The sequence below is a fragment of the Botryllus schlosseri genome, chromosome 7 (assembly GCF_051294905.1).
Source record: "Botryllus schlosseri isolate E-star chromosome 7, Bs_hap1, whole genome shotgun sequence".
NCBI lineage: Eukaryota > Metazoa > Chordata > Ascidiacea > Stolidobranchia > Styelidae > Botryllus > Botryllus schlosseri.
The window spans coordinates 22,485,935-22,507,883 of NC_137242.1; the positions used below are offsets into that span (position 1 = coordinate 22,485,935).

The 21,949-nt window shown below is 40.6% G+C and overlaps 1 long non-coding RNA gene across 5 annotated transcripts; it reads right to left on the minus strand.

The window, feature by feature from the left end:
- Positions 1 to 176: 176 nt before the first annotated feature.
- LOC145442941 (uncharacterized) lies at positions 177 to 21,730 on the minus strand. Of its 5 annotated transcripts, none has more exons than XR_013916180.1 (11): positions 14,226 to 21,730; positions 13,897 to 14,088; positions 13,148 to 13,784; positions 12,948 to 13,037; positions 7,000 to 7,206; positions 6,271 to 6,496; positions 6,096 to 6,209; positions 2,136 to 2,210; positions 751 to 1,909; positions 534 to 673; positions 177 to 468 (listed from the first exon to the last, which is right to left on the minus strand). It is a non-coding gene; the product is annotated as an uncharacterized LOC145442941 (long non-coding RNA). The 5 variants fall into 4 exon arrangements; XR_013916182.1 differs by having other exon boundaries at positions 2,012 to 2,210; XR_013916179.1 differs by lacking the exons at positions 6,096 to 6,209; positions 6,271 to 6,496; positions 7,000 to 7,206; ... (2 more) ...; positions 13,897 to 14,088; positions 14,226 to 21,730 and having other exon boundaries at positions 751 to 879; positions 1,737 to 1,909; positions 2,012 to 2,143.
- Between the last annotated feature and the right edge of the window lie 219 nt (positions 21,731 to 21,949).

Below are 21,949 nucleotides of genomic sequence, written 5' to 3' on the forward strand. Positions count from 1 at the left end.
TTCTGCCCACGATACTTGCCTACCCTACTAGATGAAGCACTCGAACCTGGCTTTAGATCAACCATTTCTGTGGTCACACGCAATAACGCGCTGTACTGCCTCGTCACACGAAATACCGCGCTGTACTGTCTCGTACAAAAATGCTGAACTTTCGTTTTCATAAACACCAGCTTCGGTTATGAGAAACGAATTTTTCTATTGAAATAACAACATAAAAAAATAAAAACAGAAATAAATTAATTAATTGTGATCGACTTTACGTCGCCTTCGGCGTAATCAACGGTGATCTGAAAGTCAAATGTGGGATAAGTTAGGGCTTAATATCTGCGAACGAGGTATAATAAACGAACCGATTCTGATCTTAGTTCCAATTTAATGGAATTTCTTCTCTTCTTACGCAGCACAGGCACAGTCACATTGAAGGCCACCCCACTGCGGGGCCTACGACGATGACGTCGTTTTGAGGCACTGTTCAAGATAAATGAACTAACATATGAGAAATTGTTCACTTGAAGACACATTGATCGACATACCTTGATGTCACGACAACGTCTTTATACCAAAATGCGTATAAAATAGTAAAGAAAGTGTGTTAGCCGGTGTCTTCTACGGGTTTGAAGTATGTGTTGGCTAGACTTGCTCATCCTTGCTCCCTTCTTTGTTTTCTTATTATCTGTAAAGATACCAAAAACGGTTAGTACAGAATTAAAATAATGAAAATTCTACGGCATACGAAGAAAGTGGCCTCACCGCATTCAGTGGGTTAGCTGGTGTCTTCAGTGGGTTTGAAGTGGGTTTGAAGTAAGAGTTGGGTATGTAAATATTCTCTCTGGCGACGCAGGGTTGGCTTTACAGCTTAACGATGGTCGATTCCAGAACCTTTGAATGGAAAGACCAGAACCTTTGAATGGAAAAGATAACAGCCAGGAGCAAGTATGGAATAAAGCGATAGTTACATCTGTGTACAAGAGCATATATCATATAAATTATATATTCACAGTTTATATATTCACAGTATTGGACACTGAATGCAGCCTAATGATAAAAGGATGACAGATGTAACAAAATTGTTATCCATCTTCTCAACAACAACATCGGAAAACGGTAACGAATTGTCATTTTCTTTTTCAACGGAAGGGTGAAGGTAATTCAACAAATGAATCACCTTGAGCCTCATTATTGAACATATGGCAAAGGTGTCAATCGCCGTAACAGAACCAGCTTAATGAAATAACATTAATGCCCAATCTGTGCTAGTAGAGAATATATTTTAATGGAAGCCATCCCAAAAAACCTGTTTGCGGATCGACATTTCATCCATCATTATGGAGCATATTACAGGATTTGCTGTTGCCTCTACTTTTCCTCTGATAGCAGAAAAGGCAATACTAGTAAAGCCAGACTCAGCGGGAAGTTTTCCATACCAGCGTCTTATCACACTTGGATGGGGAAGAGCAAGTTGAAAATTCTGACGCACAAAATTGTATGCCTTAGTGGAATAATACTGAAGCGTCATTGCAAATGATTGCAATTCCTCAGAGTATTTGACTCCTCTTCCACCAGCTTGTAGCTTCATACGTTGCAAGAGCTCACTTGGTAGACCACTGAATTTTTGTGACATTACCTCTACACACGAATCGCTTATCAAATTGTTCTTCTTAAGAGATGCAATGACCTCATCCATAGTTTTCACTTTTTTTTGCAGACGGTATGTTCTCATTCTGGCTGCAACCAACCTCTTATTAATTTCTGCCACCCTACGGCGTTGCTGTTGAACGACTTTTCGAGGAGACGTGTGCGCACAGTAGCTGTGGTCGTGAAGAACTACTTCAGGTTCAGCGGTTTGTGCTTCATAATGCCGTTTCTTATCTGGAACTGCAGAAGGTCTCACTCGTCGGTTGTTCGAAGCCTGAAATTTGTGAATTTTATGTTAACTAGGGCTAAAATCAAGGTATAGTAATTGGAACTCAAACTTCATAAATATATAGTCACTGTCTAGTGTCTACCGTACCTTTGGCCTCATATATTTTGGAAAATTCAGAAATCTTGTCGGCACCGCATTCGTCCTTAAACGAATTCTCCCGCCAACACGGTAAATATCACTTTCTGAAAAATGATCAGAGCAGATGACTTACGATCTTGCTGGCTCCCAGTCTTTTCTTCTAATACATTCTATCCATCTTTCTTTCAGGGAATCATTGGTAGGAAAGCTGCGTTGTAGAGAACATTGTATCAGTTCACAAGTAATTCTATGATACAAAGCACACCAAATTGACCATTCTTTGTTATGAACGATGATAAAAGTAGCAGGAACATATGTGAAATTATCTTGTTTGATTTAGATATATCAGTTACTTTCTACCCCAGAAGGATAAACTATTAGGTAACCTTTTAAATCTAAAGCCAAAGGTAAACCAAAAAAAAACATCTTACGAGACAAATCGAACGTCTCGCACGCACAAAGCTATAATGAGCTCGACCACGGAATTAGCAATTTGAACTTTAGTGTGAGCATCTGGCACCAGAAATATAGAATTATTACTCAACTATGCTGGACAAAACCGTGTGGCCCTCAATTATACCTTTCCTTCTAGTCCTACCTCCAACCTTCACGACAATTTTAAGCAAGGATTGAGTACTAAGCTAGTTATTGGCTGAACTGCCCATACAGAATACAAACAGTGACCTGGCTGGTCATGCTATTACAGGTATACTGATGAACTGACATGGTGCTGAGACTGCTGATATAGTTTGCTCTGATCATACCAACATCCATATACTTGTGACAAAATGTTCTGGTATAATGACACTTTAACATGGCCTATTCATTAATGCTGTGGCTTATCTGGACATTGATTGACTGTGATGGTCAGGAGATATTAAAAATAGAAACTGATTCTTCAAAGATAGTCTTGCAGCCCTGCATATTCTGCCATTCACTCACCGGTGGAATGTTCTTGGATGCCGACGCTTTACCAAAGATTCTTCATCGCTACTACCATCGCTATTACTTCTCATATATGACTCCGTGAATATCTTTTTCTGCCTTTTACTGCACCCATAGGCACAACAAACACTACCACCAAAACGAGATGTCTTCGACATGTCGAAATACACAGTTAACACAGATATAAACACGAGATATTGGGCTGAAACAAATCCTGAATGTTACGATGATTATTCATTCAAAGCTCCATTCGTATAAAATACTACAAACCCAATACGAATCAAATATATTTTAAAACTGGACGTTTTTCCATAAGCGCCTGTACTAAGTCGTCCAGCCTATTCCCCGCAATGCAACTGTAACATGGTGACAACGCAAATTTGCTTAGCCGGAGATGGCAGTAGTTCGGGGCTTGATGTAAACAAACCATACGCAGAGCTTGGCACTTTGCAGCTTGTGGTTTGTGTGTGTTTAGAGACGGGGTTTGGACTTGGTGACTGTTTTTCGACGATAAAATGATAGGATTGAAGACTGTGAGAGACCTGATTAGAGCTTCATAGATATCACAGTCTCAATCTATGATGCATGGCATAAAAGAAGACATACAAGCAAGTAGGCATCGGGTTTTGGAACTAGCCACTCACGTTTTATTGTCGACTATCGAAGCAACTGCAGCAAATAGTGTGAAATCATGAGGGAAAAATGTAAGGATTTCAAAGAATGAAAATCAGCTCACTCAGATCAGCGAAACAATGAATATGGTTATCAAAACCAAAAAACTTGAAACTGCTGAACGAAAGCAGATACTCCTGAGCCGTTTCAGTGTACAAACTATGTTAAAATTGAAGTTTTCAAAGTATAACTGTTACTTTTTTGTGTTGCAAAATAAAATGGCTTTTTCTCGAGATTTTGATTTTACATACGTTTGAGTACTAGTAAGCATTTTTGAAGCAGAAAAAATCATCCAATCAACTTGAAAATTTGCAGATAGACATATCTTGGGATGCTGAACGGGATAGTATTTTTTTCGGGGTACTCGGAAGGGGTCCATCCGTATTTATTCGATAAAATCGAAAAATACCATTTTTTCAAAAAAATGATTTCATATGTTACCCATAGTAGGGCTATAAAAAGTACTATCCCGTGCATGAGATCTATTTTAATCCGCAAAGAGCATTAGGAAACAAATTTGTTAAAAAATGTTGATGTGAAAATTTTTCCTAGAAAAAATAGTCTGAAAAATCACAAAATTCGATACACATCAAAAAATCTTCCACCAAATTTCGCCAATTTTTTATAGACCTTGTGCCCAAATTTCAGATCGATAGTTCAAGTTATATTTCACTGATTTTTCAATTCGAGGGGTAGGCCTAGTCTGCCCCCTTAACTTTTACTTCACAAGAGGCAAAATGTCACCGATTTCATCTATCTCAATGAAATAATCAAGGTCATGAATAGTCTCTGCCGCCACTGTCCACAATAAATTCCAACATTATCTTGATCTTTTGTTGGCGTCAATTCACAGGACGGGGTGACTCTCATCAATTTATTTGCGACTACCTTGAAACAATGCATGTTTCAATGTAACTACCTTGAAACAATGCATGTTTCAATGTCAGAAGCAGGATACAGTTTGTGACTACGTCCGTACAAAATGTTTCCGTACATAATGTGACTTCAACGATACAAAATTGCAAGGAAGCATGGCAGTTCCTTTGTTGACACTTAAAAGGTGCAGTTTCTCACCCCAATTTGCAACCGCATAGGGCGTAAATATTGATCCCTGGCTCTTTACAATTGGGAAGCTACATATCGGACCGTAACTGCCGCACCCCAAACACCCCAATTGGAGGGGCGAGCTCGAAGGGGGCCCAAAGTTATTCCATGAATTAGCATAAATTATTGAGTATTTTTTGAAACTACAACTTTTTCAAAGTTTTTTCGCGCTACGCGCGATTTCAAGTTGCCATAAATCTTGTTTTGTGGAACTCTTCCCCCAAAGAAAAAATACGCAAGATTTAGAGAAATGGGCATATCGGCGTTGGCCATTACCGCGCCACGACGCACCAAGACACACAGTTTTAGACCATGTAACATGTGCCACCAAGAAGTGTGCCAGAATGATCGGCAGCAAGAAAACCTTGGTTGACAAGGACTGCCCTTATGCTGACCGAAAACTTCATTATATTAACAAAATACTGTCTTGGCAATCTGAACCTCACAAGACAAATACCATCCCGCAGGGAAAAATTATATGGCAGTGAAAAAATACCGATTTGAAATCGTGTGCGTCTTTTAGTTTAGTAGCCTACGTTTGGGCGATTCTATATTTTTGATAGAGCAGACAGGTCACGAAATAACATCATGTTACGGAGTCATATCAACGGGCCATACACTCAGCTCTACCGGTAAATCTGATTACGTGAGCAGAGAGGACAAGAAATTGATATCAATATATATGCAATTCCCGATCTTATTTAACGATTTTATCTTGAATTATCGAAAATCATTGGAATGAATACTCGATTCAGATAGAGTACTGGAACTGGAAGTATTGTATGATGTGATCAACTCTGCTCATGGTGGATAGAACCTGCGACAAAACTGCATTTATCCGCAAAATAGTCAGTCTTCGGACATTGACAAGAGAACGTTATCCCCTTTCTTTGCAGATGAAGTGCATTTTTTTAATGACGTCATCCAGGCAAGTCCTGAAGATGAAAATATGTACCATAACGCGGTATGAACCCGAAAATTAAAGGCAAAAGCATTGTCAATACTCAACTAAAGCAAATGAGCTGTTAAGACAGAGGCCCAAAGCTATCAACCTGCAAGAGATTCGTGATTGGCTGTGTACCGAGCTAGTAAGTCGCCTCCCGATTTATTTCATAAGCTATCTGGTGACCGTTGCTTAAAATGTTTCCGACAACCAAAATATGACCGAGTGTTACAAAGACCATTGTAACTTGAACATTGAACAAAAGTCTTACAGGAGTGAGGTGTATGCAATTGTGTAATTGCTACATCTTGTTTGTCAGGATAAAATTATATAATTGTCGATCTGTGTGCCATGAGCACAAAGTTGTGATTCTCACTCGTTTCAACCTGCAAACCATTAAAAGTTGAAAACAGACTTGCAGACACGTACCCTGGAATTATCTGCGACGGCTCTTTATTCGAGTGAATGTGCTTTTGTCGGGGTTGACAGTGACACACAGGTCCCACCGTAAAGTGTGTTGTGTTCCGTTTTAATCGACATGTTCTATAACAGACACAAAATCACAGGATAAGCGTGATTCGACTAAACCAGGCAGACCACGCACTTTTCCGAGACTTGGCCATCTTCGTCTTGTAGCATTCAAGGCAAATGTCGTAGCCACACTTAGGACAGATACGATACGGTGCATGTTGAATATGGTTGTATCGCACACCTCGCACATGTTGCTGCTGCCATGCACTGGATTTTTCCATGACATGTCTTATATACAAATAGGTTTGTATATCTGCAGAATTTCGGCGGTCTTATATACATCTGCAGAATTGCGGCGGCTAAGAGAAAACAAGCTACGTTGTCCTAGATTAGTGCCTGTTCTAGGGTGTTCTATGGAGGCCACGACACATAATCAACTCATACTTAGGGTTTGTGATGACACGCACGCCACGGCAATTTAGCCCGATCAGCAATTTCAACGCAGAGCGAAATGTTTGTGATATTATTCATGTGCAACTCCAGATAATGGCTTCGCTGCATATAATTCTTCAAGGCGTATAGTATACGACTCAGTCACATATATTTCTATGACATAATACGGGACAGACGGAGACACGACATGATGAGAGTCGGGAGTCAATTCGTAAATGAAATTTGCATGTCAACGCCGCCAACACATGCAAATATTATTATAAGTCTACGGCCGTACAAGTTTCCTTTTGCAATTCATTTTATGATCCAGGAAAAATGTGGAGTTCCGTGAAGATTTGCAGATTACTCCCCAGTTTAGTAAAGGTCAAGTACCACTGTTACTCGCCCCTAAAGTAAAACTTTGACTTACTCTATGTTGTAATCCAAGACATCGCTTCCTTCTCCATGCTCACCATCTCACAGAAATGCCGCCCAATATTATTCCGAATAAAACCGGCCACATTCTTGTCTGCAACCGACGTGCCACTTTCTTGCCACGGACTAAGGTAATTTGTGGTGCAGTCTTCGGTAAGCAGAAAGCCTGCCTCACGCAAAATGCCGGTCCTCGAATTTTAATCTGCATGGTAAATTATATTTTACAGACTCGCGTATACCTTTTTATTTATGTCACAAAATCAGAGGCGGTCGCTAATAACATTTCTTTACTTTTTACATGTGGGCAAATAGGTTCGTAGTAAATCTCCCGGTTAAGTACGCGAATTGATCCCGAGTATTTTGTGCGTACTTCGCAGTTATGCAGCCATGCTTGCCTCAAACACTCAAATTTTGCATTAATTACGTGTTGCTTATGTAAATCTTGGTGTACATTCGCTGGATGTTGAACACCATGTTAAGCCCGCATGGGATTCAGTGTCGGACGCTACGGTAAGAAATTTATTTAACAAGGGTCAACTATACTAACTCCGTTGGATGGTAGCATTGATTAGGACTACGGGGTTGGTTCCAGTTGTTTGAAATAAGGTCAGTTTTGTTTGAACTTCAGTTTGTTTGAACTAAGGTCAGTTGCAGTACCAACACATCCAAGGCAAGAGATGTCACAGCGGTAACCCAGTGCTAATACATCCCAGACATGATGCCCGAACACGGCCCAGACAGGATGGCAGAGTGGCAACACAGTCCGAACACACCCCAGACACAATGTCTGAATGGCAACACACTAGTCCGGATCAAGCCGTTTTGGCGACGTAGTATAATATTAGGGCCTAACCGTTCGCAATAAGCGTTGTAACGCATAGATATTTGTGATACGATTGTTGATATAAAATGTTCTTTATTTTTCTCTACTAGTTGCTGACGATTACCCCTGACGAGTGTCAGCCGAAAATATTCGGGTTCATTTCAATATGAATATACTATGCAATTGTATAGATATTAATGTACTAAACATATACGCGCATTAAAATGACTATGGGTTTTATACACGCTTTATATTTATCCTATTTTTAATTAGTGACGTCGCTGAATACATTATGAGTAAGAGGTATGCCAGTTCGGTCGCATACATACATATAACTATACATGAGGCTGTCTCTTATGCGGAGTATGGGCAAAATCCATGAAAAATGGCCATTTCATACGCACGATTCCGGGTCTGAGTCCGAATCTCTATATGTTACCCGATAATGAATGTCGTAATACCAGTTTGCGGCGTGCGTTCCTATCCGTCATGATGAATGTGTGCGTCATACATATCCACGCGTGATATTTATCATTATTATTTGGGACGTCATTCATACATATTGCGGAACATTGAGACCGATTCGGTCTAGTACGTATATATATGACTATTTAACCTTGCCTATTATATTAGATACAGTTGAAAAACAGTGATAAGTGGCGGAATCAAAACTGTCGAGTCCGAGTCTATGCCTATTCACTGAAACGGCGTCACGTCCTAACCGCCTGCAATATGCGGTATCCATTTTAAGGTGTACGGCAGGGGTTCTCAACTTCCCATGTACGACGGGCCGGATTTTAACAGCACAAAATGCGGCGGGCCGCAGAAAATTATTACCATGTGTTTGTGGGCTACTGTTGAATTTAGGCTACTATATAGCCTATTTACCAGTCGTATACGTGCGTTTAGTACATGTTCATGCATTCTAAAGCAATAATGGACTGCGTTTGTAAGTTTGCAGTTGATGTTTTTTGTAAGAATATGTATCTTCCCGCGCTGCATTACGGTAAATTTTTCATTACAGTGACCATTATCACTTTGAGCTCTCAGTGATATTAGAAGAAGTCTGGTGATTCGGGGCCAAAAATAGTTACAGAGGTCAGCTTTATCAAGTTGATGTTTTTCGCTGGTCTCCTCCCCACGTTTGCCTTGCCAGCATTTCCTCTGCAAATATGTCTAGTTGTCTACTCTGATAAATTCCGGATAATTAGCTATGCAACGTCTGTCGAGGTGGTTGAGTCCAATGCTAGGCTAATGTAGTCTATGCCGCAACGTGCAATAAACGTTCGACGGACATTCAGTCTGCTGGTCACGGTTGCATCAGACAACTGTAGCTTCGAAATTTGTCATGTGATGGTGTCCATTCTGTCGAGTTCCGGAACCAGCGAATATTCGCACAGTATGTTAAAGTTTTATTGAAATTACACTCTCTAGGAGATTTATTGGGTTAAGGTAAGCGATATTCCAATGAGTCTGTAACGTCGTCGGCAATTTTAACAGTGCCTCGAAATATGGATTGCTGGGCTTGACACCTAGCCAGCAACGTTTTTCGAGATCAGACGATATGTATAATCCAGAAGAAACTTTCGTTGTATCATTTGAAGCTTCTACGATTCGTTACGACAGTTGTTCGGCGACAACAAATATGACAAATCGGTTTTCCATTTATATTTTATGAGAAAGCAAGTTCATTGTTCCACGCAGTGTTACAACCACAGTTTCCACCGTTTAATTTACCGCTCCTTTTTCTTGATTTATGTTCAAACCATTGGCGGTGGGTGAACACTATTTAAAAGTGTACTATACTACACAAAGGGATTTTCTTGAACCGGCTTCAGGGGAATGCAGATTGCAATTAACAAATCTAAACTCGAGCATATATCAAGAAACCAGAACACACCAAAGAATGAGTATTCAAACGACACAGAAACGGTACGATAAGAAAGCTAAGTAGCTAAATTATTATGCAACACTACTGTGCCAGTATAGTAAATGCGTTTATAATGATGCTGTCGCGGGCCGCAAAATAAACGTCGGCAGGCCGCGGGTTGAGAACCCCTGGTGCACGGTAAACATAAACAGTATACACGCTATATATTTATCTTGATTTTAATTCGTGACGTCACTAACAACATAATGATTAAGAGCTATGCCGGGTCGATCCAGTACATACATATAAATATACTTGCGGCCGTATCTTATGTGGGGTATGGGCAGCACCGTAACTGCCAACCAAAGTTTCTTTTGGGGGGGGGGGGCTGGCGAAGTGCTGTTACGGCCGTGGGTATGGGTAAAAACATGGAAAATTGGCGATTCCCATACGCGCGAGTCCGAGTCTCTATATGTCAGCCGATAACGACTTACGTAATATCAGTTTGCGGTAATAAGCGTTCTTACTAGTGCGTGTGAATGTGTTCGGTAGGGCTATTCAAAAATGACCTTTTTTCTCAAATCGTACTGGCTACTTGATAAAATTGTTAGGTTACCTAATTTAAGCCTACACACAAAATTTGGTTCAATTCTAGCCAGTAACCGCTTTGCTACAGGAGATGAAAGTTTCTATTTATTATATAAAAATAAATAATAAAAAATTTGAAAATTTTCTGTTCACCCCATGAAAGTGTTAAGCTGTCAACTTTTAAGAGTTTATTGCATCATGAGAACACTTATTGCTACAATCGCAATAGAAAGATGCAGAAGCGTTATTAAATTTTAAACATGCATGCACGAAGATGAGCAGGATATTATGTGCAGTCAAGTTAGTGTACTAAGTTCGGCCTATGATGTAAACACGAAAACATTTACTAGTTTTTAGACATGTATCCGCAGAGATGCCCCAAAAAGGAAATACATTCAGATAAGCGTACTAGTTTGACCTAGGATCAGGGCTGTGGAGTGGGAGTCGCAGTTTGACTAATTTTCACTTGATGGAGTCGGAGTCGTGAAAACTATAATGGCTGGAGTCGGAGTCGGGGGAAATACTGACTGGAGTCGGACTTTGTGAAAATGACCCTGACTTCGACTCCGACTCCAACTCCTCTATCATAAAAACAATTGCTTTCAAAGGATTTTCAATATATTTTTTCATGTAGGCTACCACCAATCACTGTTATTAATAACCATACAGATCAGGTGAGGCCAACCCGTGGCACGCAGTCCAAATTCTAGACTGCGACAAGCTTTTGTGTGGCCTGCGAGGTAAATGTCGAAATTATCTATAAAATCGGGTAAAATTGCAAGGCCAACAAAAATTTGATTATCCTGACCGCGAAATTTGATGATGACTATAAATTATTATCAATTTTAGTGCGTAGTAATATAAGTATTGTTTCCAATGTTACCTAATTCGGGTCATCGTTCCTATCGGACGAAAGAAAATGGTTATCAACATTCCAGTTGCCCGCGTAATGGTTCTTAAATCTCATGTGCCTTTGGCAGAAAAAGTTGGCCATCCCTGATATTGATAAAATTAGACATTACTTGCAAATTACAATTCGTTGCATAGAGGAAGAAAATCGCAATATGAATTTTTCCCTTGCTGTCAAAATTGATGCAATTTTTGGAATTATACCATGATACTGTGACAGAACGAATGCATCGGCTGATTGTGAAATTGATGTAAATATAACCAAATGATGCTTCCCACTTGACAAAATTAAAAATATTTGTAGTGTAGCTTAGATGTTTGGGTCGAACAAATGATTAAGAAAGACTGCAAGTTCTAGTCCATGAATACTTGACTAAGCACATGTAGACAAGACAGACATAGGCTATAGTATTTGACTACTTGCTAAATTTCATTTATGACCAATGCCTATTAGTAGTAGGAGTGTGTGTGCTTGTAATCAGTATAGTGTGTAATGAGAAAATTAGTAAGTTCAATCTCTGTAATAGTTGCTGACTCATACACATACGCAAGAGCTACACTTGGATTTTTTGTCGACATTTTTATGATGCAGGATTGGATATATGTCGTATTTGAATGATTCATACATATTAGGATATTACAGAGTCCATAAAAACTAATAAAATATGAAAAAAGAATGATGTTAGCAAATCATTCCGTCATTTTAATTGCATAGTGGATAATTCGAGCTGTGCCACAATGAAACAATTTTGCATGCCACCGTTAATCACATGTTTGCGTATGTTTAATGGTTGCATGATAATAGTCATTCAACCGACAGTGTGGCATATAATTTTCGAAGTAAATTGGTAATACTGTCGGAGTCGGTACGTTTAAAGCAGGGGTGGCCAACCTTTTCAGCCAAAGGGCCACATTCGATTGACGAACTATTGCGCGGGCCACTATAGCTGCGCTAAGCGCGAAAATTTTTCGAAGTTCGTGGGTCAATAATATTGTCACTTTACTATAGTGCGGGCCTGCTGTATATCGCTGGGCTCAGTTTGCAAGGAGTGGACTATTCGGCGTCTGGGCATATCGATATCGAAAGCTTCGACCAACATGCGTCAATCAGTGTGTGCCTAACTGCCTAGGTTTCATAGTCGTCATAGTCTTTCTGCGAGCGCAAACGCAAGGTCGCATATGTTGAACGACACTTTGTCTCGTAATCGCGAATATATTTAGACTCAATGTGCTACATTAGGCGTTCTTTCATTTTCACAAAGGGGTAACAATATTAAAAGCAAGAGACATCGATTCACAGCATGTTGCGCGAAGCGTGTAAAAGATTTTTACTTTTGAAAAATCTTATCGCAAATTATTCTGCTTTATAGTACACGAAGATCTACCAAAATGAGACTAGACTGGCTCATGGATCTATCTGTCAATGCGCTGAACTGATATTTTAGTCATCACATCTCAAGTGTTGCGGCCAGACTAATCAAATTTTTGGTTGGCCATGCAAGTTCACAATCTGTGCAATCCATTGTTGATAATGTTACTAATTTCGGAAATTACCTTGTGGGCCACTCAATACGTTCTCGCGGGCCATATGAGGCCCGCGGGCCACGGGTTGGCCAGCCCTGGTTTAAAGACTCTGGAGTCGGAGTCGGTACGTATTAAGACTCAGGAGTCGGAGTTGGTATATTGAAAATGTGTGGAGTCGGAGCCGGAGTCGGAAACAAGGAGATTATTATCAGAATAGATGCTTTGTTACCCTCTTGTGTCGGTGTATCCAATTGCATGTTCACGATGGTTCTCTGTTCCACCGGTTGCTCTGCGTCTCCAGTAACCTCCGCCCATAGGTCTAAAAACAAGCTTATTACCGGACTGGTTGCCTCACAGCCTGAAAAGAGGTGTATGTGAGACTGTGCGTGGATATGACAAAAGGTGCAATGGGAAGTGTGTACCGCCAACCTTGCGTATAGTCGGTCCCTGGTAGGGAGCAGGTGAAGAGTTATCTCCCAGTTATGTTTCCGTTGTTGTGGGTTGAGGCATGAGTGTTGAATATTCTCCCAGTTTGGGCCCTCCATCTCCTGTACGGTTCTGGTATGATTCTTTCTCATCGTGGTCTTGTACATTTCTTTCTTTCGGTTGATGTCATCCTGGTCGAGTTGCAGTTTCCTCGTTGTTTTCCAGATTTCCTTCCAGTGTTGCAAGGGCTGAAAGGTATGCGCTTTTGAGTTAGACAGTCTATTTTTTGCGTACCTTTGGAGTGTTATGGAGAGTTGGTTTTCCAGCCGGTTTTCCCAGCTCGTTTCCGAAGGTTCTCCATTCTTGCGTAGGAAGTGGAGGCCAGACTTTATGTATATCAGGTCTGTAATACTCGGAATGTCCGTCAGGTCTAGGCCTCCCCGCAAACAAAAATACGTATCCTCGACGTATATATTTGGTGGAAATTGGGGACCGCACCTGTGGTGGTAGCTCTATGGCGCCACTAGGGTGTGACGACATCGCAGGTGCTTCGGTGAACGTTGTTTTGAAGTTGACAATGATGGCAGAGAATGAACTGTAGTATCAACAGGAGCTACTTCATTGTCAGGATCTTCATCATCTGCGGAAGTAGTAATTGGAATAACACTGACATTACGGATTCATTATTTATACGACAACTGAAGGTAGAGTCATAGAAGCATAAAATCAAAAATAATACGATTTTTGCATACCAGAGGAATCGCTATCTAGAATTTCTGCATCTCCCGAAGAATTCATTTTTCTCTGGTTCACTGATGCTTTCAGGTAGCTAAGGCCATATCAGTGCCGCACTAGCCATATCAGTGCCGCACTATCAGATAAGTCAGCAGTATTCTTGCGCTCAAGTGGCAAAGGTTGTTGGTTGGCTTCCTCGTTATCTACATCTAAACATTTCAAATCAAGATAAAATATAAAGATAAAAATGTAGATTTCATTAAATCCAAGCTGTGGTGAGTAATTTTTATAGGATTTGAAGGTGGTTCAACTGAGAAACTGGACTATTGATAAGAATACCACAAACCTGTGGATGTATTTGCCAACCCATAGGAAAATTCAGGATGCGTTTTCTTTTCTCTTTCGCGATATTAGCGTCTCCGGATAACTCTCGAGTGTGGATGTAGACTCCGCTCTCTTATTCGCTGCGAGTGTAGCAGCGTATGTGTCTGAAAAGTGCAACAGAGGTGACGAAGTATAGATATAGAAGTGGTCAGCAACCATGTACTTGTACATTGTACTTTCTTGAAGCATTTGAGTAAGGCGGGCCTACTTTCACTAATTAATCAATGATAGCTATTCAGAGTACTTCCACTCTGTAGATGACACTATGCAGATCAGCAACAGCACCTATATTTGTAGAGTCATTCATCATGCTACATGTGTCACGAAAATGCACATAACAGTTACAAAATAAGCCACCTCCTCTGCGGTCATGCAACCCATCTACTTCTTTAAAGTATTCAAATCAATACTACTGCTTGTGATCAACTAAAAATTTACGGCGTTTTCATTTTTCGACACTACCTATATGAAGAATGCTTCGACCCCCTCTGCATGTACATATTGTATACACTATATCATAAGCCAGGGGTGGGCAAACTTTTGAGCTCGCGGGCCGCATTCAACATCTGAATCCATTCGCGGGCCGCACTATTGGTTTTTGATGCGTAGTGACGACATGAGAGATAATACATGTGCTTATTTAAAACGAACAAAACATTGCTTTGGTGATATCGTACAGTTCGTACACGCGTCAGATTTCATAGACTGGTCGACCTCAATAACCGATTTGTCAAAACTACAGAGATGAAAGTCGGTTGTCCCGATTCTTAGAACAGGATTGAAATTTAAATATGTGAGCAGCGATCTGTTCATAAATTTACTAATTCCAGTTATGGTTCAGTTCCATGACCCACAATGCTGACAGCATCATAACCATGCTAGCGTTAAACACGCTTCTACTATGTGTAGATATAATATATTACTACCCCAATTCTACGCATACATAGAACGAATCTACCTAAAACATGCGCGAATCGTTTTTATATGCACATCACTGTAATAATTAAAACTGGAGTGGCCAATCTGAAATCACACTCGTGATCCGAATTAATGTCAATCTCGTTTAGGATTTCTGTGATATTTAGCAGTTGAAACCTTCCAAACTGCGTGGGCCTTGAGATCGGGCTGTCGCGCCCGAAATTAAACATAAAAAAGAATATAGAAAGTATGTACCTTAGAACAGTGGTTCTGAATTTTTTAGGACACGCCCCCCCCCCTTATAATGGTGAAAGATTTCGCACCCCCTTATCATCTCATCACATAACGTAACCAGGATTCTATAGAAGACCTGATGGATAGTTTAATTACATGCAAGGTTACGACTGTGAATGAGATATTTCGAAATATGAAATTCAGACTAAATACAGAGCAAGAAATATGAAGTGGATGTAAATCGCGCGGAGCGCGACAAAAATTTTCACTTTAGCTCAGCTTCACGCCCCCTTCAGATGCACCCGATTTGCGAACCACTGTCTTAGATTTATAATGGTGAAGTATACTAAGCAAAAGTTTAATCAAGTCTCTGCATTAATTCGATTTTTCGTACGCATTTTCTCAATGTTAAAAAAAGTTTCTTTTGACTCTCGCGGGCCGCACAGAACGGTGTTGCGGGCCGTAGTTTGCCCACCCCTTTCATAAGCTATTAATCCCTTGCCAGTCTCATATTATTTGCGAACTGCATAATTATCCCATGTCTGCACATTGGGCGGGATATTCTTCTGAGCATACTGAGCGGATTTAACTGTCCCCGGCCAATAACAGCACAATGTCTAAAAAAATAGGAAGTGAGGAACTTCAGAGCTAGCTAGCCATAAGACAAACTTACTTTATCAGCATCAGATTGAAATAACCAGCTGCTGGATACAATCGCACAAGAGCAATCTATCATAAATACTACCACACAAAACCGCATTGTCAGGTAATAATATAGAACTCATGATTTAGGAAACCTGAAAATATATATAATTATGAACAAAAACTTTAGGGGGGTCCGTGACGGTCCAAAACGGGTTCGCAAAGACTCAAAGGTTTTAAACCACCACACTAGAAGATCAAGTTATTCACAATGACAACTAGCTCTCTAGCCTTATTCAATCAGTCTCGATACATCATTGCGCGAAATTCCCTCTTCAGTCTTTACTCACTTAGGCTGTAACAGAGAGAGTAACAGCTGCGCCCCTAAAAGCTGACTGGTACCGGTAGATTATATAATCAGGCCAAGATTCAAAGTTCAAAATACTTCTTGGAGTGAAAATGCCTTTGGCTGTGATTTTAACAGATATTGCTCCGTACTTGCAAAAAACCGAATGCGCTTTCATAGACACACAATTCAAATAACCAAGCTATCTTGACCCACAATTCAAATAATCAAGCTATCTTAATAAAACTTGAGTGTGAAATACTAGAAATTATTGACAATCTGTTATGTCGAAAAGACTATGGTTTGCAAAGAAGTTTTGAAACAATGTACGGGCCTTCTAATACTATGCAAATACAAAACGACACAAGCAGCTCACCTTCCCTGCGGCCTGCAGTGCTGTGCCTATACAGCTCGTGTGAGCGACAGTATATATCAAGGTCTACATATAAGTCACCAACTATGTTTTATACCAGTGTCTCCCAAACTTTTTTGAGCTACCGCCCCCCTGGACAACGAATGAAGTGCCACCGCCCCCCGACACCCCCCTCACCACGCCTGATCATAAAACGAAAGTTGTTCCGCATTTAATACAGCTAATAATGAGACGAATGAAGATGGTGTATCATTATCATCATTCTCGTCATATTGGGTTTGAGTTTTGATAGAAACAATATCAATCTAAAATCTCCCGTGTTCACTTCATGGAGGCCTACTGGCAGTCGGTTTCTGCTGTAAGTCAGGAACTTGGTCACGGCGCTGAGACATGTTCTATCAAATATGAGCGGGGAAGGGCAATGACGAAAAAGCCGACCCGACTCCAGTGAGAGTGTTTATTTTTTATTCAATTGTGTATCCAGAACGATTGATTGGATGGAGATATTGAACTTTTGGTTGAACTCAAAATTATTCTACACAACAACTAGGGGTACCATATTTTGGGAATCTGAAAAAAGGACGCTATTTCAAAACTTTCAGACTTACAATACTGATGTAAAATCCGGAAAAATGGTAAATTTTTCAGAGTTAGTGGCTGGTTGACTAAAAAAATGATTTTTTCTGGCTCACGTCTTAAAAAACCAGTCAGACCGTTACTCGAGCGCTGATTTCCTTTATATCAGTCCAATTACCACGTACATTTAACCAAATTTTTTTAAAAATAGGACAAATTCTCAAAAAAGAGGACATTTAGACGTCCTCCAAGAACACTTTCAAAAAAGGCAAAAAAGAGGACAAATCCTCTTAAAAGAAGACGTATGGTAACCCTATAACTACAATGTAAACAGCTGCTCAAACATTTCATGCCTGGAAACTACACAGAATGGATTGATTATCCGGTGAGGAATTTCTAATTGGAATACATCCTGGAACCAAATCACCATCCTCATATAATTTTGGGAGATGATTGATTCATGTTTCTCCATCAAATCAGGCATTCGAGCTGGAACGGTAGCTCAAAGCAGTGCCATGTTCACCTTTATCAGGTTTCATCTTTACTAAGAACGAATATATTCCACCCTTAAATTTTAAGAAATACAACCGTCAGGTATGAGTCATCTCGTTTCTCGCAATCAGAACGCCGTGTCATGGGTCACGGTGACAGCGCTGTGGAAAATCAACGATCGTTTTAAACAGATAATAAATCCACGCAAGACAGTTTCTCTTAAAAAGCCATCACATCTAGCTGTGAGCAATAACTGCTCAAATATACTTTGTAGTTCTCACAGCAGCACACAATGAACCTCGCTTTTCGGAAATGCTGCCGACTGCCAAATTAGTCTATTGATGAGCAGGAATAACATTGGCAAGTAACAATTAACTTTTCCGGCACAGCTGTATAGATGGACGGCGACCCTGATTTGCCGTTACTGAATCTATTATGCATTTTTACTGATAACCTAGCTGCTTTATTAATCAATCGTTTCAACACTATACGCAGCAGTTGCCTTCTAAACCTACACCGCCCGCATTTGCTCTCAGCGCCCCCCTTACCACCCAATTTTCTAGCCAGCGCCCCCCAATCGCCCATTTCATGGCCAGCGCCCCCTTCACGCTCGCAAACGCCCCCAGGGGGGCGCTGGCGCCCACTTTGGGAACCACTGTTTTATACGAAGAATATATAAACTACTGTAGCATGTACCGTTCACTTTCCGGCATTACTTAATAGCTAAATGCTTGCTTGATCAACAATAACTGCGATTAAACCCTGAACAAAACTAAAACCAAACCCACGGACACAACTAAAACCAAACCCACGGACACAACTGCTGCAGGCCGCCGTTGTTTGTTTGTTTTGGGGTATTCATGGTGTTTGCCGACTACTATGGTCAGTTACACCAGGCCGATATTCTTCTTATTTTTCCGTAACTGCCGACTTATAGCACGGCCCACCTCTAGGCTTTTATAAGACACCGCTGACGCGGATGAGGTGGCGAGGAGGAGCCTAGGTAAACCTCCAACACTTAGGTATCGGAATTCGGAAGTCGACCTCGGTCGGACTCGAACTCGCACGCATTGGTGTTGCAGCCGCGGATTATACCACTGCGCTGTCTCGCCGCGGCTGTGAGACTGCGCTCTTTGTCTGGCGGCATCAAACCTGCGCGCCAAAATTGTTTGCGCGGGAAAAATGCCTTACATCAGTCAGCAACATAGCGTGAAATCGGAAAAGTACAGAATTTCAACGATGATCGCCGCGGTATGTAATTCCGTGGATCTTGGGTCGGTGCGTGAGATCGTGGATTTTCGTAGTCGGCATTCAGTAAATTGGAGCTGAATACTGTAATTGCAATGGAATGAAATGGAATCGTCTACAGGAAAAATATTGCATGCCTTCCATAGGCTGCTGTGACTCGGATCATGATTATCACCGTAATGTCACTTCCGGATGACATGCGCGCTAATTAACACTCCCTCGAAGAGATATTTACATGAATTTACGCTTCGCAAGCCTCACAGTTTGAATTAGCTACCAACGAAATATCCGTCACCATTTCCCCCGTTTGGCCACCTTTTTTGTAACGTGACAAAACGAACATATACGTAAATTGTTTGCGGGGCTCCCTTGTTTTTTGGTTGTATGACTTTTTCATACTCGAAGCTTTCGTATCTCTGGAAGGTAAATCTCATTAGATATCGTTTGAGCCGGGCTCGCTGTGCCAAGGGGAACCTTGAGGTTATCGCCCTGTACGTAAACAAGGGTAGGATGTTGGTTTTTATTATTTGCAATTTTTCAAACCTTCTGAGATTCATCTTTTCCAGGTCATTCATGAGCTTTCCCGCCTCGTCGACCGCCCGTGTCCACGGCTTCTCTTGTTCCTCTTTCTCGTGGGCTATGTAGTTTCTCAGGATTTTTACCTTTTTAACCCACCTTATTTTTGTTGGTTTCCGCCTCTATCTTTTCCTCTCAAAGCTGATCGCCATAGTCTTCTTCTGGTTGATTTTGAGCGCGCTCGCCTTCCCAAATTCTTCCACCAGTTCGACAGCCTGCTCCGCATCTTCTTCTTTGGCGACGGTCACAGTGCTATCGGTGAGCAGAACTATAATAAATAAACAAAGAATCGGTCACCGTAAATACTATTTTATTCAAATCCAAATTTTTCGACGGCAATAACTCCGCTTCCACTAGTTGAAATTGAACCAAATTTGGTGAGCATAGTTTCTATAGACAGCCTAACACTTTCACGGGGTGAACAGAAAATTTTCAAATTTTTCATTCTTTATTTTTATATAATAAATAGAAACTTTCTTCTCCTGTAGCAAAGCGGTTACTGGCTGGAATTGAACCAAATTTTGTGCGTAGGCTTAAATTAGGTAACCTAACAATTTTATCAAGTAGCCAGTAGTACGATTTGAGAAAAAAAGTCATTTTTGAAGAGCCCTAGTGTTCGGTATACAGATGCGCGCATACCGCATAATATTTATTATCTTTTGTCATGACGTCACTGCATCCATACTGCGTAACATGGATACCGATTCGGTCCAATGTAAATATATATGACTATGTAACCCCGTCTTGTATATTAGATATGGTTGGAAAACATTGATAAATGGCGGGTTCAATCTGTCGAATCCGGATCCGAGTCTCTGTCTATTACCTAAAACGGCGTTACGTTCGAACCGCTTGCAATATGCGATCTCCATGTCAAGGTGGACGGTAAACATATACACGCTTTATATTTATCTTACATGTAATTCGTGACGTCACTGAACCCAGTAGGAGTACAATGTGTGCCGGTTCGGTCCAATATATACACATATACTTGCGGCTGACTCTTGTGTGGAGTACGGGAAAATAATATGAAAAATGGCGATTCCCATTTCACAGTTCTAACACGTCATGGAGTTAGAGCTTGAAATTTGCATTGGGCACCAGTTAGCATCATTTAGTACCGGGCGACATTAAACATCATGCCGACAAGTATTACTCAGTTCATACTCCCGCGATATCTACTAGTATGTCGACCAATGCTATATATTAGCATTACATCGTAAGAGTGCTGGATTGATTCGTTTATCGTATCCCCGTAACCTTAGTTGCTGAATTACAATCCCCGTAACCTTAGTTGCTGAATTACATAAAACTACAGAATGATGGCATCGGATAGGTTTAAAGACGACCTGACGAACGTTATTACAGACGCATGTTTTTACGCATGCTTGGCGGCAATTCTAGTTGACGTTGGTGCGTGTACCAAGCGGTGCGCATCTCGTATTCCCAATGTTGTCTCCAGCGGAGACAATTGAAGCGTAGCCATTTTGTCTCCTTGGCTACCTAGTCGTCGGAAATTTTACCTGGGCGCTTATGGGTTTACGCATTGTACCTTCATAAAACGGACTAATAATCAGGTACTGTTAGTTATCAGCCGTCCATCTTTTGATATTGCGTTTATACTAAACCATTTATTCCTATAACTTACAGATTATAACATCGGGAATTCTGGGAATAGAATAAGAAGTACGATGGAAACAGGATATAACTCAGATGTCAGAACAGCAGTTAGCTATAGAAGTAAGATTCACAACTCTGAACTAATATCACTGATCACTGGGTGATCCTTTTAAATTTTTCATCCATATGCATTTTCACATCCATGTACAGGTGATTCCAAGATAATGTCGAGGGGGGTGGGGATCAGTCGGTCAGGTGTGCTGTGCTTATAAGTTATATAAGCTTATGGCTGTACAAAACGTTTGAAGGCAGTATCGAGTTTGTGAGGAGTTATAGCGAGGATGAGGAAATACAGTGTAAGCGGCGATATCCACTTACTTTTTATCTGTGAGATTTTAGCATTTATAAGGGAGACAATTTTTCATCTAACATTTTGCTTGATGCCAGCTTGACACTTTGAAAAATTTTCTATTTACTGAAAAATTTTCTATTTACAGATACATGAACAGATGATTGTATTATGCATTAGTTTGCAGCTGAAGGAATGCTTAAGAACACCTGATTATTACTGTGGTATGTGTTCAGTTTCCCTTGGAAGCAATGATGCTCTAAAGAACGAATGGATTAGAGACATCAAGAGAGAAAATTGGAAGCCCTCAAA